This window comes from Dasypus novemcinctus, chromosome 28, assembly GCF_030445035.2.
Source record: "Dasypus novemcinctus isolate mDasNov1 chromosome 28, mDasNov1.1.hap2, whole genome shotgun sequence".
Classification (NCBI taxonomy): Eukaryota; Metazoa; Chordata; class Mammalia; order Cingulata; family Dasypodidae; genus Dasypus; species Dasypus novemcinctus.
This window is the reverse complement of record NC_080700.1, coordinates 9649381-9662426: the sequence shown is the minus strand read 5'-3', so window position 1 is coordinate 9662426 and position 13046 is coordinate 9649381.

Genomic DNA, 13046 nt, shown 5'->3' with positions numbered 1-13046 from the left:
TAGTGGCAGGGATTCCTTCTTTTGCAACAGTGCTGTATCCCAGCACCTATGTTTCAGGTTATAAAGATACTAGTGCCTATGTGCTAATGAAGACATGCATGCAGAGATGAAACAGAAGAAATGAATGACTATGAGCCCCCACCCTTGAATTGAAGAAGTACCAAATATAATGAGCATAGGTTTCTAAGTATGTATTTTCTTCTTTAGTAATGTCAAAATATTTAGATTAAAAGCTTGGATCCTCAATGTTATGGTCCATAAATTAATGACACTTATGATATTGCCTGTGAGAACATAGGCATACATGTGTAAAAAGTTTTGATTGCAGTGTATCAATAATCATATCTAATAACATATATCTGTTATTCCTATTAAATTCTGTTTTCCTCCAAATTCTACTCAATTTATTCATTTTCTAAAGATATTACATTAAAAAAATATGAGGTCCCCATTCACCCCCACCGCCCCCATCCCACCACTCCCCACACAGTAACACTCTCCCCCATCATCATGTCATATCCATTGAATCTGGTGAGTACATCTCCGGGCATCGCTGCACCCCATGTCCTGTGTTCCACACCATAGCCCACACTCTCCCACGTTCCATCCAGTGGGCCATGGGAGGACATACAACATCTGGCAATTGTCCCTGAAGCACCACCCAGGATAACTCCAAGTCCCGAAAATGCCTCCACATCTCATCTCTTCCTCCCATTCCCCACACACAGCAGCCAGCATGGCCACATTTTCCACACCAATGCCACATTTTCTTGATTATTAAACACAATAGTTCATGAATAGAATATCATTAAGTCCACTCTGATCTTTACTGTATTCTTCCTTCCCGTGGACTTTGGCTTGGTTGTGTCCATCCCACATCTATGTCAAGAGGGGGTTTAGATTCCACATGGATATTGGATGCAATCCTCCTGCTTTCAGTTGAAGGCACTCTAGGCTCCATGGTGTGGTAGTTGACCTTCTTCAACTCCATGTTAGCTGAGTGGAGTAAGTCCAATAAATCAGAGTGTAGGAGCTGAGGTCTGTTGAGGCTCAGGGCCTGGCTATCATATTGTCAGTCCAGAGATTCAAATCCCATAGATATATCTTAAGCCCCAGCACCAACTGCAATTCCAGTAAAGTAGCATGAAAGGTTTGTGAATAGAGATCCCATCTGAGTCCAGTTCCATCACATAGAAACATCAGCTCCAAAGAAGGGCCAACTGGTATGGCAGTGAACCCCATCTACCATGACCATAGAATCTGTGGGTCTCTTCAGCCCTCAAAAGGACCAATATCTGGGGTTGTATCTACTTTATCTGTCTCTGAGACTCTGCTCAGGTGTGCCTAAGGGCAATCCTTCTGACAACCTCCAGACTCTTTTTTAGAGACTCATAGCCATATGAACTAATTTGTCTTTTCCATTTCCCCCTTATTTTAGGTCAAACAGCATTTTTAACTCCTGTTATTATATGTAGACAGGGATAGTCTGCTGGTCTGCATTGAACCTTTAATTTAAGGTCATTTTCTAGTTATGTCATCAGCTGGTACTTGGTAGTGATCCCTCGGTGCCAGGGAGGCTCATCCCTGGGTGGGGGAAAGCATTGCGTTTACATTTTGAGTTTGGCTTAGAGACTGGCCACATTTGAGTAACACGGAGGCTGTCAGGAGGGAACTCTTAAGCACAGTGCTCCTCCAGGCCTTGTTCTTATTTCAGGTATATAGGCTCACAAGCATAGTCATTAGTATCAGGGGCTCACTGTTAGACCCTCATTCCTTCCTGGTCATTACTGCTGCACCTGGGGGACTGCTGCTGCCACCCTAGGGACCGTGACAGAGCCCCCCCAACCAGGAACCCAGTACCCCCAGCTGTTCTTTTTAATTGTTTCCACTATGAGTATATCCAAACATTTCCATGCACCCTGGACACATGCCCTGTATAACCCCTGTCAACCATATATCGCCTGTCAATAACATCCCATACTAGTATTCCTCCACTGCCATTGTTGACCCACTCTGTGATCCCAAACTTCCTGAAAAGTGAAGCCCAATATAATGTCAGGTTCCCTTACTAAGAAAATGGAATATAGCGATGGGTTTAAAGGTTAGATATAGAATACATATTGATTTGGAAAAATTCTACATCCTATCTTTTTCTTTTCTTTTTTCCTAATTATTGAGCTTCTCTTCACAAGAGCCTTAGATCACAGTAATTCATATATACAATATACAATACTCCCACACATCTGCCATAAAACCTTTTCCCTTACACAGCGATAATCTTTTAACTTATTCATACCATATTTACTGAAACTGATGTACAGATATTGAGACAATAGCTTTCTACATCTGTACTTACATTTTGGCCCATACATTAGGCTATATAGTTTTCTAAATTTTTTAGCTATCCTATGTTTTACATTATGGTTTAACTTATTAGTCTGTCATCCCCTATATGTTTTTGGTGTAATATTACATGCTTTATAGCCATCCTTGTGTACTCTCACGAAACACCTCTCTTGCCCCCACATTTACCTTGGTTCCATCCATTCAACATCCATTTTCCCCTCCCCTTGGGGCCCATAGCGAAAGCCAATCTCCATTTTCCCAGGAGCCACATCCAGAGATACTTGCAACAGTGTTCAGAACCTGACTTGCTCAACTGCCCTAATGCCCTGGGAGCCACCCTTTCTCTCAAGAGATACAGTTCCCTCTATTTGATGGCAGTAGTTCTCCCCAGGATGTGGGTCCACCCCCACTCTCGCTACATGGTTCTCTACCCAATGGTACAACCCACCCTGGAAAAATGAGCATTCAGACCTTCCCCAGGAGTCTGTCCTGCATCAGACCATCCCATCCGAGCATCCTAAACAGGTAACCCTCCTAATTATATTTTGATATGGTTTTCTCAGCATTTTACTCTCCACCCACACCTGACAATCTCCTATGTTCGCATGTTGCCCCTTCCTCCCCCCAATTTTTTGGGCAATATTACCCATCCGCCCATCCCCAGCCCCCCTCAAACCTGCAAAGCCCCACCCAAAGGCAACCCCTTACCCCATTTTATCTCTTCTTTGTGCACATACTTACCACCAGCTCATCATAGATTCCACCCATGCAGATATCAGCTCACATCCTTCCTTCATCCCCCGATTTCCTGTAAGCCTATTTTCCAGTCTCTAGCTCTCTGAGGCAGCTTGCTTATTTCATATCATTGAGGTCATGTAGTATTTGTCCTTCAATGTCTGAGTTGCTTCACTCAATATAAGGTTCACAAGATTCATCCATGTTGTCACATGTGCTTGTAGTGTATTTGTTCTTAAAGCCAAGTAGTATTCCATTGTATGTATATACCACATTTTATTGATCCACTCATCTGTTGATGGGCATTTTGGGTTGATTACAACTTTTGGCAATAGTGAACAATGCTGCTATGAACATTGGTGTGCAAATATCTGTTTGTGTCCTTGTTTTCAGTTCTGCTGGGTATATACCCAGCAGTGGTATTGCTGGGTCATATGGCAAATCTATGGTTAGTTTTTTGAGAAACCGCCAAACTGTCCTCCAGAATGGTTGGATCCTTCTGCATTCCCACCAGCAGTGGATGAGTGTTCCCATTTCTTCACATCCTCTCCAGCATTTGTATTCTGCTTTTTTCATAGCTGCCAATCTTATGGAAGTAAGATGGTATCTCATTGTAGTTTTGATTTGCATTTCCCTGAGAGCTAGAGATTTGGAGAATTTTTTCATGTGCTTTTTAGCCATTTGTATTTCCTCTTTGTTTTTTGTTTTGTTTTTTTTTGATTTGGTAAGTACATCTTTGGGCACCTCTGCACCTCATAGACAATGGTCCACATCATGGCCCATACTCTCCTCCATTCCATCCAGTGGGCCCTGTGAGGATCCACGATGTCCGGTGATCACCCCCGAGGCGCCATCCAGGGCAGCTCCACGTCCCAAATACGCCCCCACCTCTCATCTCTTCCTGCCCTTCCCCATACCCATCGTCCACCATGTCCACTTTTCCCAATCCAATGCCACCTCTTCTATGTGGACATTGGATTGGTTGTGTCCATTGCATCTGTATGTCAAGAGGAGGCTCAGATTCCACATGGATGCTGGCTGCCATCCTCCCATTTTCAGTTGTAATCGCTCTAGGCTCCATGGTGTGGTGATTGTCCTTCTTCAACTCCATCTTAGCTGAGTGTGGTAAGTCCAATAAATCAGATTGTAGGTGCTGGAGTCTGTTGAGTCTCAGGACCTGGCTATCACATTATCAGTCCAGAGATTCAAATCCCCTAACTATATCTTAAACCCCAACATTAACTGCACCTCCAGCAGATTAGTATGAAAGTCTTATGAAGGGAGATTCCATCTGAGTCCAGATTCATCACACATAAACACCATTTCCAGAGAGGGGCCATCTGCCCTGGTAGTAAACCCCATCGGCCATGACCATAACTCTCATGGGTCTCTTTAGCCTTCATAGGAACCAATATCTGGGGTTTGTATCTGCATTATCTGTCTCTCTGACTCTGCTCAGTTGTGCATGAGGGCAATCCTTCTGCCAGCCTCCAGACTCTTTTTTAGAAACTCATAGCCATATAAACTCATTTCTCCTTTCCATTTCCCCCTTACTTTAGGTCAAACAGCATTTTAAAGTCATGTTGTTTTATGTAGACAGGGATATTCTGCTGATCCGCATTGAACCTTCCATATAAGGTCCTTTTCCAGTTGCATCATCAGTTGGTATTTGATAGTGGTCCCTCGTTGCCAGGGAGGCTCGTCCCCGGGTGTCATGTCCCACGCTGGAGGGAAGGCATTGCATTTACATGCTGAGTTTGGCTTCGAGACTGGCCACATTTGAGTAACATGAAGGCTGACAGGAGGAAATTCCCAGGCACAATGTTGCTCTAGGCCTTGTTCTTATTTTAGGTTTATCAGCTCACAAGCATAGTCATTAGCATCAGGGGCTCACTGTTGAACCCTCACTCCCTCCTGGTCCCCGCCGCTGTACCTGGGAGACTATCGCTGTTCCCCTAGGGACCACGACAGAGCACCACTGGCCAGGAACCCAGTACCCCCCCTGCTGTGGTTTTTAATTGTTGCCACTATGAGTATATCCAATCATTACCATGCACCCTGGACATATGTTCTGTACAGCTCCCTGTCAGCCATATATCACCTGTCATTGGTATCCCATACCAGTATCCCTCCATTGCCATTGTTGAAACACTCTGTGATCCAGAACTCCCCGAAATTTGAAGCCCAATATAATGTCATGGTCCCTTACTAGGGAATGGCATATAGCGATGGGTTTAAAGGATAGATAAAGAACTTGGATGAAGTTAGATAAAGAACTTAGATAAAGAATGTTGACTTGAAAAAATTCCACATCCTATCCTTTTTTTTTTTCCCCCCCCCTTAATTATTCAGCATTTCTTCGTAGGAGTCCTAGACCACAGCAATGCATATATATAATATACAGCACTCCCATACATCCACCACAACACCTTTTTCCTTCCACAGCGATACTCTTACACCCTATTCACATCATATTTACTTAAGGTGATGTACAGAGTCTGAGATATTAGCTTTCTAACATGGTAATATCTGTGCTTACATTATGGTGCATACTTTAGGATACACAGTTCTTTACATTTTTAGTTATCCTATGTTTTACATTATGGTTTACATTATCAGTCTGTCATCTCCTATATGTTATGGTGTAATATTACATGTTTTATATCCATCCTTGTGTACTCTCAAAAAACTCCTCTCTTGCCCCCCTTTTACTTTGGTTCCACACATTTAACGTCCATTTTCCCTTCCACCTTGGTGCCCACAGTGACAGCCAACCTTCGTTTCCTGAGGAGCCACTTCCAGAAATAGATGGAATAGTGTTCAGGGCCTAACTTGCTCAACTGCCCCAATGCCCTGGGAGCCACCCTTTCTCTCGAGGGATACAGTTCCCTCTATTTGGTGGCATTAGTCCTCACCAGGATGTGGGTCCACCCCCACTCTCACTGCTTGGGATTTTGCCCCATGGTGTCACCCACTCTGGCAGAATGAGCATTTAGGCATTCCCCAGGAGCCCGTCCTGCATCAGACCCTCCCCTCCGAGCATTCTAAACAGGTAACCCTCTTTATTATATTTTGATATTATTTTCTCGGCATTTTACTCTCCACCACCTCCTAACCCTCTCCTGTGTTCGTATGCTACCCCTCCCTCCCCCCTCTTTTGGGCAACATTACCCAACCGTCCCTCCCCAGCCACCCTCAAACCCGTAAAGCCCCAACCAAAGGCAACCCCTTGCCCCCATTTTATCTCTTCTTTGTGTTCATACTTACCACCATCTCGTCTTAAGTTCCACCCCTGCAGACATCGGCTCATATCCTTCCTCCACCCTCCGATTTCCTGTAAGCCTATCGTTCAGTCTCTTGCTATCTAGGGCAGCTTGTTTATTTCATATCATTGAGGTCATGTAGTATTTGTCCTTCAATGTCTGGGTTGCTTCACTCAACATAAGGTTCTCAAGATTCATCCATGTTATCACATGTGCTTGTAGTGTATTTGTTCTTAAAGCCAAGTAGTATTCCATTGTATGTATATACCACATTTTATTGATCCACTCATCTGTTGATGGGCATTTTGGGTTGATTACAACTTTTGGCAATAGTGAACAATGCTGCTATGAACATTGGTGCGCAAATATCTGTTTGTGTCCTTGTTTTCAGTTCTGCTGGGTATATACCCAGCAGTGGTATTGCTGGGTCATATGGCAAATCTATGGTTAGTTTTTTGAGAAACCGCCAAACTGTCCTCCAGAATGGTTGGATCCTTCTGCATTCCCACCAGCAGTGGATGAGTGTTCCCATTTCTTCACATCCTCTCCAGCATTTGTATTCTGCTTTTTTCATAGCTGCCAATCTTATGGAAGTAAGATGGTATCTCATTGTAGTTTTGATTTGCATTTCCCTGAGAGCTAGAGATTTGGAGAATTTTTTCATGTGCTTTTTAGCCATTTGTATTTCCTCTTTGGAGAAGTGTCTCTTTAAATATTTTTCCCATTTTTTAAATGGGTTGTTTATCTTTTTATTTTCAAGATATAGGAGTTCTTTATATATGCAAGTTATAAGTCTCTTATCAGCTATATGGTTGCCAAATATTTTCTCTCATTCCGTAGGTTCCCTTTACTTTCTTGACAAACTCCTTTGAGGTGCAGAAGGCTTTAATTTTGAGGAAGTCCCATTTATCTATTTGTTCTTTTGCTGCTTGGGCTTTTGGTGAGATGTTCATGAAGACGTTTCCTATTACAAGGTCTTGTAGATGTTTCCCTACACTGCTTTCCAAGGTCTTTATGGTCTTGGCTCTTATATTTAGGTCTTTGATCCATCTTGAGCTGATCTTTGTATAAGGTGTGAGATGGTAATCCCCTTTCATTCTTCTACATATGGCTATCCAGTTCTCCAGGCACCATTTGTTGAATAGGCCATTCTCTCCCAGTTGAGAGGGTTTGGTGGCTTTATCGAATATTATATGGCTATATATATGAGGTTCTATATCAGAACTTTCAATTCAATTCCATTGGTCTGTGTGTCTCTCCTTATGCCAATACCATGCTGTTTTCACTACTGTAGCTTTGTAGTATGTTTTGATGTCAGGTAGTGTGATTCCTCCAATTTCGTTTTTCTTTTTCAAAATGTCTTTGGCTATTTGCAGCCTCTTTCCTTGCCAAATAAATTTCATAATTTATATGGAAATCTTCTTTGATTTCCTTGAACATTCTTGTATAGTTCTTGGTGTATAAGTTTTTTACATCTTTAGTTAAATTTATTCCTAAATACTTGATTTTTTTATTTACTATTGTGAATGGTATTTGTTTCTTGATTTCCTCCTGATCTTGCTCATTATTGGTGTACAGAAATGCTACTGATTTTTGCGCATTGATCTTATAACCTGCAACTTTACTAAACTCATTGATGAGTTCTAGAAGCTTTGTTGTAGACCTCTCAGGGTTTTCTATGTATAGGATCATGTCATCAGCAAATAATGAAATTTTGACTTCTTCCTTTCCAATTTGAATGTCTTTTATATCTGGTTCTTGCCTCAGTGCTCGAGCAAGTACTTCTAAGACAATGTTAAATAGAAGGGGAGACAGTGGGCATCCTTGTCTTGTTCCTGACATTTGAAGGAAGGATTTTAGGATTTCTCCATTGTAAACAATGTTGGTAGTAGGTTTTTCATATATACTCTTTAGCATGTTCAAAAAATTTCCTTGTATTCCGAACTTTTGGAGTGTTTTTATCAAGAAAGTGTGCTGTATTTTGTCAAATGCTATTTTGCATCTATAGATATAATCATGTGATTTTTTTCTTTCAATCTGTTTATACGGTGTATTACATTGATTGATTTCCTTATGTTGAATCATCCTTGCATACCTGGAATGAAGCCCACTTGGTCGTGGTGTATAATTCTTTTAATGTGTTTTTGAATACGATTAGCAAGTATTTTATTAAGTATTTTTGCGTCTAGGTTCATTAGAGAAATTGGTCTGTAATTTTCCTTTCTTGTGGTGTCTTTGTTTGGCTTTGGTACTAGGGTAATGTTGGCATCATAGAAGGAGTTAGGCAATGTTCCTTCTGTTTCGATTTTTTGGAAGAGTTTCAGCAGGATTGGTGTTAGTTCTTTCTGGAATGTTTTGTAGAATTCACCTCTGAAGCCGTCTGGCCCTGGGCTATTCCTTGTTGGGAGTTTTTTAATGACTGATTCTATCTCTTTACTTGTGATTGGTTTGTTGAGATCATCAATTTCTTCTTTCATCAATATAGGCTGCTTATGTGTTTCTAGAAATTTGTCCATTTCCTCTGAATTGTCATTTTTGTTGGAATATAGTTTTTCAAAGTATCCTCTTACGTTAGTCTTTATTTCTGTGGGGTCAGTGGCGATATCTCCTTTCTCATTTCTTATTTTGTGTATTTGCATCTTCTCTCTTTTTTTTTTTTTGTTAGTCTTGTTAAAGGTTTGTCAATTTTACTGATCTAAAAAATCAGCTCTTGGTCTTGTTTATCTTTTCAAGTGCTGTCTTATTTTCTATTTCATTTAGTTCTGCTCTTATCTTTGTTATTTCCTTCCTTCTTCTTCCTGTTGGATTACATTGTTTTTTTTTTCTAATTCCTCCAAATGTGCAGTTAGTTCTTCAATTTTTGCTCTTTCTTCTTTTTCGATGTATGAATTTATGGCTATAAATTTCCCTCTCAGTACTGCTTTTGCTGCATCCCATAAATTTTGGTATGTTGTGTTATCATTATCATTTGTTTCAAGGTAGTCATTGATTTCTTTTGTGATTTCCTATTTGACCCACTGTTTTTCTCAGAGTGTGCTGTTTAATTTCCAAATCTTGGTGTGAAATCTGTGCCTCTGGCCCTTGCAAATTTCCAGCTTCACTCCACTGTGGTCAGAGATATTATTTTGTATGATTTTGATCTTTCTGAATTCATTAAGCCCTTTTCTGTGGCTTAGCATATGGTCTATCTTGGAGAATGATCCATGTGCCCTTGAGAAAAATGTATATCCGGTTGTGTTTGGGTTTAATGATCTGTATATGTCTATTAGATCCAGCTCCTCTAATATACTGTTCAAATATTTTGTTTCTTCAGTGATTCTCTTTTGAGATGTTCTGTCCAGAGTTGATAGTGGTGTATTAAAATCCCCCACTCTAATTGTAGATGCATCTATTTTTTCACTTAGTTTTTCCAGCGTTTGCCTCACGTATTTAGAGGTGCCCTTGTTAGGAGCATAAATGTTTATGATTGTTCATTCTTCTTGACAGATTTTCCCTTTCACTAAAATGTATTATCCTTCTTTGTCTCTCACAATTGTTTCACATTTAAAGTCTATTTTGTCTGATATTTATATAGCTACTCCTGCCTTTTTTTCATTATTGTTTGCTTGTAAGATTGTTTTCCAACCATTCACTTTCAGCCTCCATGAATCTCTGGGTCTAAGATGTGTCTCTTGTAGACAGCATATAGATGGGTCATATTTCCTTATCCAATGTCCCATTCTGAATCTTTTGATAGTTGAGTTTGATCCATTGACATTCAGTGTTATTACTTTAAAGGAATTATTTATGTTAGCCATATTTTGATTGGACTTGTGTTTGTCATTTTTGTTTGGTTTTTTTTCTTTTTCTTTTTTTTCTCTTACACTGTCCTCCAACTCTGCCTGTCCTGTTTTTTCCTTTCTTCCTGCAGAACTCCTTTCAATATTTCTTGAAGGTGAGGTTTCTTGTTTGCATACTGTTTCAGTTTGTGTTTATCTGTGAATATTTTGAACTCTCCATCATTTCTGAATGCTAGTTTAGCTGCATAGAGTATTCTTGGTTGGAAATTTTTTTTCTTTTAGAACCTTGACTATATCATACCACTGCATTCTTGCCTCCATGGTTTCAGATGAGAAATCAGCACTTATTCTTATGGTGTTTCCCTTGTATGTGATAGTTTTCTTTTCTCTTGCTGCTTTTAGAATTTTCTCTTTGTCTTGAGCATTTGATAATTTGCCTAGTATATGTCTTGGGGTGGGCCTGTTGGGGTTTATGACGATTGGGGTGTGCTGTGCTTCTTGGATATGTACATCTGTCTCTTTCAGTAAATTTGGGAAGTTTTCAGCCATTATTTCCTGCAACACTCCTTCTGACCCCTTTCCCTTCTCTTCTCCTTCTGGGATGCCTATAATACGTATGTTTGAGCGTTTTGCATTGTCATTCTGGTCCCTAAGTCCTAGCTGGATTTTTTCTATCTTTTTATCCATCAATTCTACTATCTGTTTGATTTCTGATGTACTGTCTTCCATATCACTAATTCTCTGCTCTGCCTCTTCTAGTCTGCTGATATTTGCAGCGAGTGTATTTTTGATTTCTTGAACTGTGGTGTACATTCTCATCATATCTGTTATCTTTTTGCTTATGTCTGCAATTTCCCCTCCAAGTGTTGTCTTCATGTTGTTAACCTCTTCCTTTACTTCATTAAATTTGTTGGTGATAAATGTTCTGAGAGCTTTAATTTCTTGTGCAAAGTTCTGCTCTCCTTCCTGATTTTTAGTTTGTTCATTGGATTCAGCCATGTTTTCCTGATTACTGGTTTGGTTTGTAGATTTTTGTTGCTGTCTGTTCATCATTTTATCTTGATGGGTTTCATCCCTTCCTTAGCTTCTTTGTCTAGTCTTGGGGATTAATTAGCTGTTGTTTTTGCATAAGTGTTATATCTTCTCTTTGTCACTTTGTTCTTCTCATTCTAATTTCTCATTGCTGGTTGAGTTCACGTTAAAGGAAAGTATTAGGGCCAGGGAAAGGTAATTGTGTAAGCAAGGAAAAAGTGTAAAGTAGTATTGGTGATAAATGTTAACAGAGCAACAATGTGAGATCTGGGAGGATGGATATCAGATTCATGTAAGTTGTGTAGAGTTATAGCAGTAGGTAGAGTACCTATAATGAAGTAGTCAACTGAATATGGGAGGAATATGGTATGAATTAAAAAGCTAGTGTTTTCGTGAGAGGGGAAGAGAAAAGAAAGGCAATAGTTTCAAGAGTGGATAAAAGACAGAAAACAAAACAAAGATATTTTATTAAGAGTTAGACACTTTGGGGATCAAAGAAAGGGAGGTGGAATACAGGAGAGACAGTATATGATGGAGGATATCAAGATGTAGGGGAAAGGGGATAGTGTAGTTAGCCAAAATCAATTCACACAGAAATGAGGCAATGGAGGATGAGGAAACCCAGCAAATGTGAGGTGGTCCCTGCAGCACTTATTGTATAATTAAGATAAAATAAATAGAAGAAAATGAGGGACAAGAGAGGAAAAAAAAAGAAGAAAGAAAGAAAAAGAGGGTGGGTAAAGAGAGGGGAACAAATAGGGGAATGAAAAAAGATATAGAACAACCACAACAGCAACAACAACAAAAAAACACTTAAATAACTGAAAAAAAAAAAGACTTTGGGTGATATGCTGGGAGAAAAGACTAAGAGATAATGCAATGTTAGTGGTCAGGACAATAAAAAATAAAAAATAATAAAATAAAAACAAACAAAAAAGAAAAAACACAAATGTTGAGGGCTGGGACATTCAAGGACCGCAAATGGACCTCAGGGCATGATGGATTCAGGGATGGAAAGTCTGTGATATTGAAGACTCAAGAGGTGTGAGCCACCAGGGTTTAGGGGACTCAGACCTGGCAACCCAAATTATGTTAATAGGGAGCCTAGGAACACCACAGCTCAACACAGCCTTTAGCGATCTCCACACCTGGGTGCCAGCCCTATGGGGGAGGTCCCATCTGCAAACTGTAACCTATGTATCTGTACCCCACAATTCACTCACTCACTCGGGTCTCTTCTGTAGCTGTATCACCAATTCGACTTCAGGACACCTCCCACCCTGTAAGCCCTCCGAATGGCCACCTGGGGGCCCCTCTACACTGCAGCCAATGTAATGACACAGATCAGTAACCAGGCCCAGGGGTGGGGCTCCAGCTGGAAATGCCGATACCAGAGTCCAAAACCAAAATTCCCACACTTCACAAAATATTCCCCTAATCGGCTTCCAGACATCTTCCACCCTCCCAGTTCCTGAAACAGTCTCCTGGTGATGTCTCGTTATTGTGAACAATTTAAGGCTGCTGCAGATCAGCAGCCAGCCTTGTGGGGGCGGGGCTATAGCCAGAAGCGCTATTATTTGTGTCCGCAATCAAAATTTCCCCACCTCGCAATAAAACTCCCTTTTGTCTCCCCAAATCAGTCTGTGAAGGCCTCCTGCCCTGTTAGCCCCCCAATAGCCCACTCAGGGCTTATGAATTCCCCAGTACCACAGAGCCTCCAGAAATCGCCCCTGCAGCACCGGTGCCGTGGTTCCGTCCACCCCAGGAGGGAGTCTCCCATGCGCAGTTCCCACCTCCGTGTAATAGAGCCTCAATATTATCTTATACATGAATTTTCTCTGTTACTTTTCCACCAAATTGATGTCCAGACATCTCCTGCCCTGCAAAATCC